The 5,347-nt window shown below is 45.1% G+C and overlaps 1 long non-coding RNA gene across 1 annotated transcript in view; it reads left to right on the top strand.

Annotated features, from left to right (window-relative positions):
• The window catches only part of LOC122555593, a 16,343-nt gene extending 15,095 nt beyond the window's left edge, over nucleotides 1-1,248 (top strand). Inside the window, exon 4 of the long non-coding RNA XR_006313315.1 lies at nucleotides 1,238-1,248. This is a non-coding gene — a long non-coding RNA (uncharacterized LOC122555593). The remainder of the gene's footprint in view (nucleotides 1-1,237) is intronic.
• Nucleotides 1,249-5,347: the final 4,099 nt, after the last annotated feature.

The following is a 5,347-nucleotide window of genomic DNA, read 5'->3' as shown; positions in this document are numbered from 1 at the left end:
AAGGAAGGGGGGGGGGGGAGAGAGTGTGTGTGAGGGAGATAAGGAGCACAGGAAGAGATCTGTGGAAATCCATTGTGAGAAACAAAATAAAAAGCAGGAATAAAGTGGAAAATAGGCAGAGGGACTTATCGGAGAGGAGGGAAAGAGAAGAGTTGGGGAAATGAAACAGATAGGGAAGGAGGGGTATGAGTGGGAGAGGGTGAAAGACTGGGATGGGGAGAGGGAGATGAGATGGGGCTTGTAGGAAGGGGAAGGATGGGAGAGAGATGAGAGATGGGGAAGGGGAAAAGATACATGTAAAGGATAGAGGATGTAGAGGAGACAGTGACAGGAGAAACTGTAAAACGTATGAGGAATGATGAGAGAAAACCACAGGAGAAAGTTGACATTGTGTGACAGAGAGTGACAGCTAAATATTAATCGTCATGTGCATCTATTCTGTCGAGAGCAGCTTCAACTCTGATTGTTAATGAGGACACTGTCAGATGAGGTGCTGGGTGAGACACTGTTAAATGGGACTGTGGTACAAAGGAGATGGTGTTAGAGGGGACATTATTGAAGAGGAAACTGCTTGTGCCGTGACTCCAGGCTCAGATTTCCAACTCTCCTCTCTCCGCAGTTTTCTGCCAGGCATTTAGCTGGGATGCAATCTCAGCACCCACTCTTCAATTTGCTTTGAACTGTAAAATCCCATTTCGGTGATAAGCCTCAATTTGGGGAGGGAACTGAAAGCTTCATTGTCACCCATTGTAGAGACACGCCAGCCCTCCCTGAGTTATCAGCACCTCCTCATCACAAGCAAAATAGCAGCCCACTTTCAGATGGCAATTGGACCCATTTAAGGATCAGCGGGATTTATTCATTCATTTCTCTGCCATTACGTGAGTTACAATTCTTATTGACAAAGGAGGCCAGATTTTATTCTTCCTGTGGGAATAAAAATGCCTTCAATGTCATTTCCTCCCAGCCAGAGGGATTTTCTCAGAGTATAGTGAACTGTCTGCTGGTGCAGATACTTGGCCTGCAGTTCAGAGCTGGACCAGCTCCTGGTCAATACAGCAGCTGCAGCTTGTGGAACAGCTAGAGCTCTTCAGTGGGGGGGGGGAGGGAGGTGGTTAAACTAGATTGGCAGGTGAGCGGCAACCAGAGTTACAGATCTGGGGATAGAGTAGATTAGATTCCCTACAGTATGGAAACAGGCCCTTTAGCCCAACAAGTCCACACCGACCCTCCGAAGAGTAACCCACCCTCCCCTATATTTATCCCTGACTAATACACCTAACACTGGGCAATTTAGCATGGCCAATTCACCAGACCTGCACATCTTTGGACAGTAGGAGGAAACCCACGCAGACACGGGGAGATTGAGCAAACCCCACACAGACAGTCGCCCAAGGCTGGAATCAAACCTGGGGCCCTGGTGCAGTGAGACAGCAGTGCTAACCACTGAGCCACCGTGCCCAAAATAGCATGCAGAGTCTGTGAAAAGTGATAAACAATTGATGGGACAAAGGTGCTGTCAGTGTGATGGGTTGAAGTGTCAACTTTAATGTAAGAAGTGTAGGAATAAGGGTGACAAACTCAGAGCGTGGATCTGTACTTGAAACTATGATGTTGTGACCATTATGGAGACTTGGACATTGCAGGGACAGGAACCGTTGTTGGATGTTCCAGGGTTTAGATGTTTCAAAAGGAATAGGGAAGGCGTTAAAGAGATGGGGAGTGGTATTGCTAATCAGGGATAGTATCACAACTGCAGAAAGGGAGATCATCGAGGAGGATTAGTCTACAGAGTCATTATGGGTGGCAGTTAGGAACAGGAAAGGAGCGGTCACTTTATTGGAAGTTTTCTACACGCCCCCCCCATAGCAACAAAGACACGAAGGAGCAGATTGGGAGGCAGATCTTGGAAAGATGCAGAAGTAACATGGTTGTCTTCATGAGTGACTTTAACTTCCCTAATATTGTTTGGAACTTCCTTAGTTCAAATAGCTTGGATGGAACAGTTTTTGTCAGGTGTGTCCAGGAAGGGTTCCTGACTCAATATGTAGACAGGCTGACTAGAAGAGGGGCCATATTGGATTTGGAGCTTGGCAATGTACCAGGTTAGGTGTCAGATCTCACGGTAGGACAGCATTTCGGTGATAGTGATGACAATTCCCTGACATTTGCTATAGTCATGGAGAGGGATAGGAGCAGACGGTATGGGAAGGTATTTAAATGGAGAAGGGGAGTTATAATGCTCTAAGGCAGGAACTGAGGTGCCTAAATTGGGAACAGATGTTTTCAGGGAAATGCATGACAGAAATGTGGAGATTGTTTATGAAGCACTTGCTGATTGTGCTGGACAGGTTTGTCCCACTGAGGCAAGGAAGGGCTGGTAGGGTGAAGGAACCTTGGGTGACAAGGGATGTAGAATATCTAGTCAAAAGGATGAAGGAAGCTTACTTAAGATTTGAGGAGGCAAGGATCAGACAGGGCTTGAGAGGGTTACAAGGTAGCCAGGAAGGAACTGAAAAATGGACTTAGGAGAGCTAGAAGGGGGCATTAAAAATTTATAGCGGGTAGTATTAAGGAAAACCCGAAGGCATTCCACACTCATGTGAGGAATGAGAGGATGGCCAGAGTGAGGATAGGGCTGATCAGGGATAGGGAAGGGAACTTGTATCTGGAGTTTGAGTAGGTAAGGGAGGTCCTTAATGAATAATTTGCTTCAGTATTCACTAGTGAGAGGGACATTGTTGTTTGTGAGGACAGCGTGAAACAGGCTGATATGCTCGGACAGGTTGATGTTAAGAAGGAGGATGGGCTAAAAATTTTGAAAATCATGGAGGATAGACAAGTCCCCTGGGCCAGACGGGATATACCCAAGGTTGTTGCAGGAAGCGAGGGAAGAGACTGCTGTACCTTTGGTGATGATCATGCATTCTCACTGTCTGCTGGAGTAGTGCCAGATAATTGGAGGGTGGCAAATGTTATTCCCTTGTTCAAGAAAGGGGATAGGGATAATCCTGGGAATACAGACCATGGCTTTATGAAGGGCAGGTAAATTTGCTAGAGCTGCTCAGGAGGAATTAAACTAGAAAAGTGGCGGGGGTTGGATCCAGGGAAACAGTGAGGAAAGAGATCAATACTACACTGGCACAGTTGAGAACAGAAGTGAGTCAAACAGTCAGGGCAGGCAGGGATAAAGCAGAGAACAAGGTAGGACTGATAAATTAAACTGCATTTCTTTCAATGCAAGAGGCCTAACAGGGAAGGCAGATGATCGCACAGCATAGTTCGGAACATGGGACTGGGATATCATAACAATTACAGAAACATGGCTCAGGGATAGACAGAACTGGCAGCTTAATGTTGCAGGATACAAATACTATAGAAAGAATAGAAAGTGAGGCAAGAGAGGAGGGGGAGTGGTGTTTTTTGATAAGGGATAACATTATAGATGTACTGAGGGAGGATATTCCTGGAAATACATCCAGGGAAGTTATTTGGGTGGAACTGAGAAATCAGAAAGTTATGATCACCTTATTGGGATTGTTTTGTAGACCCCCTAACAGTCAGAGGGAAATTGAGAAACAAATTTGTAAGGAGATCTCAGCTATCTGTAAGAATAATAGGATGGTTATGGGAGGGGATTTTAATTTTCCAAACATAGATTGGGACTGCCATAGTGTTAAGGGTTTAGATGGAGAGGAATTTGTTAAGAGTGTACAAGGAAATTTTCTGATTCAGTATGTGGATGTACCTACGAGAGAAGGTGCAAAACTTGACCTACTCTTGGGAAATAAGGCAGGGCAGGTGACTGAGGTGTCAGTGGGGGAGCACTTTGCGGCCAGCGACCACAATTCAATTAGATTTAAAATAGTGATGGAAAAGGATAGACCAGATCTAAAAGTTGAAGTTCTAAATTGGAGGAAAGCTAATTTTGATGGTATTAGGCAAGAACGTTCAAAAGTTGATTTGGGGCAGATGTTCGCAGGTAAAGGGACGGCTGGAAAATGGGCAGCCTTCAGAAATGAGATAACGAGAGTCCACAGACAGTATATTCCTGTCAGGGTGAAAGGAAAGGCTGGTAGGTATAGGGAATGCTGGATGACGAAAGAAATTGAGGGTTTGGTTAAGAAAAAGAAGGAAGCATATGTCGGGTATAGACAGGAGCGATTAAGTGAATCCTTAGAAGAGTATAAAGACAGTAGGAGTATACTTAAGAGGGAAATCAGGAAGGCAAAAAGAGGACATGAGATAACTTTGACAAATCAGGTTAAGGAGAATCCAAAGGGTTTTACAAATACATTAAGGACAAAAGGGTAACTAGGGAGAGAATAGGACCCCTCAAAGATCAGCAAGGTGGCCTTTGTGTGGAGCTGCAGGAGATAGGGGAGATACTAAATGAATATTTTGCATCAGTATTTACTGTGGAGAAGGACATGGAAGATATAGAATGTAGGGAAATAGATGGTGACATCTTGAAAAATGTCCATATTACAGAGGAGGAAGTGCTGGATGTCTTGAAACACATAAAGGTGGATAAATCCCCAGCCCCTGATCAGGTCTTCCCTAGAACTCTGTGGGGAGCGAGGGAAGTAATTGCTGGGCCCCTTGCTGAGATATTTGTTTCATCGATAGTCACAGGCGAGGTGCCGGTAGACTGGAGGTTAGCAAACATGGTGCCACTGTTTAAGAAAGGTGGTAAGGACAAGCCAGGGAACTATAGCCCAGTGAGCCTGATGTCAATGGTGGGCAAGTTGTTGGAGGGAATCCTGAGGGACATGATTTACACATATTTGGAAAGGCAAGGGCTGATTAGGGATAGTCAACATGGCTTTGTGTGTGGGAAATCATGTTTCACGAACTTGATTGCGTTTTTTGAAGAAGTAACAAAGAGGATTGATGAGGGCAGAGCAGTAGATATGATCAGAGGATTGATGAGGGCAGAGCAGTAGATATGATCTATATGGACTTCAGTAAGGCATTCGACAAAGTTCCCCATGTTAGACTGGTTAACAAGGTTAGATCTCATGGAATACAGGAAGGACTAGCCAGAACAGGCTCGAAGTTAGAAGACAGAGGATGGTGAAAGAGGGTTGTTTTTCAGACTGGAGGCCTGTGACCAGTGGAGTGCCACAAGGATCGGTGCTGGGCCCTCTACTTTTCATCATTTATATAAATGATTTGGATGTGAACATAGGAGGCAGAGTTACAAAGTTTGCAGATGACACCAAAATTGGAGGTGTAGTGAACAGTGAAGAAGGTTACCTCAGATTACAACAGGATCTGGACCAGATGGGCCAATGGGCTGAGGAGTGGCAGATGGAGTTTAATTCAGATAAATATGAGGTGCTGC

The sequence above is a fragment of the Chiloscyllium plagiosum genome, chromosome 12 (assembly GCF_004010195.1).
Source record: "Chiloscyllium plagiosum isolate BGI_BamShark_2017 chromosome 12, ASM401019v2, whole genome shotgun sequence".
Classification (NCBI taxonomy): Eukaryota; Metazoa; Chordata; class Chondrichthyes; order Orectolobiformes; family Hemiscylliidae; genus Chiloscyllium; species Chiloscyllium plagiosum.
This window is presented reverse-complemented; position numbering and strand designations above follow the sequence as displayed.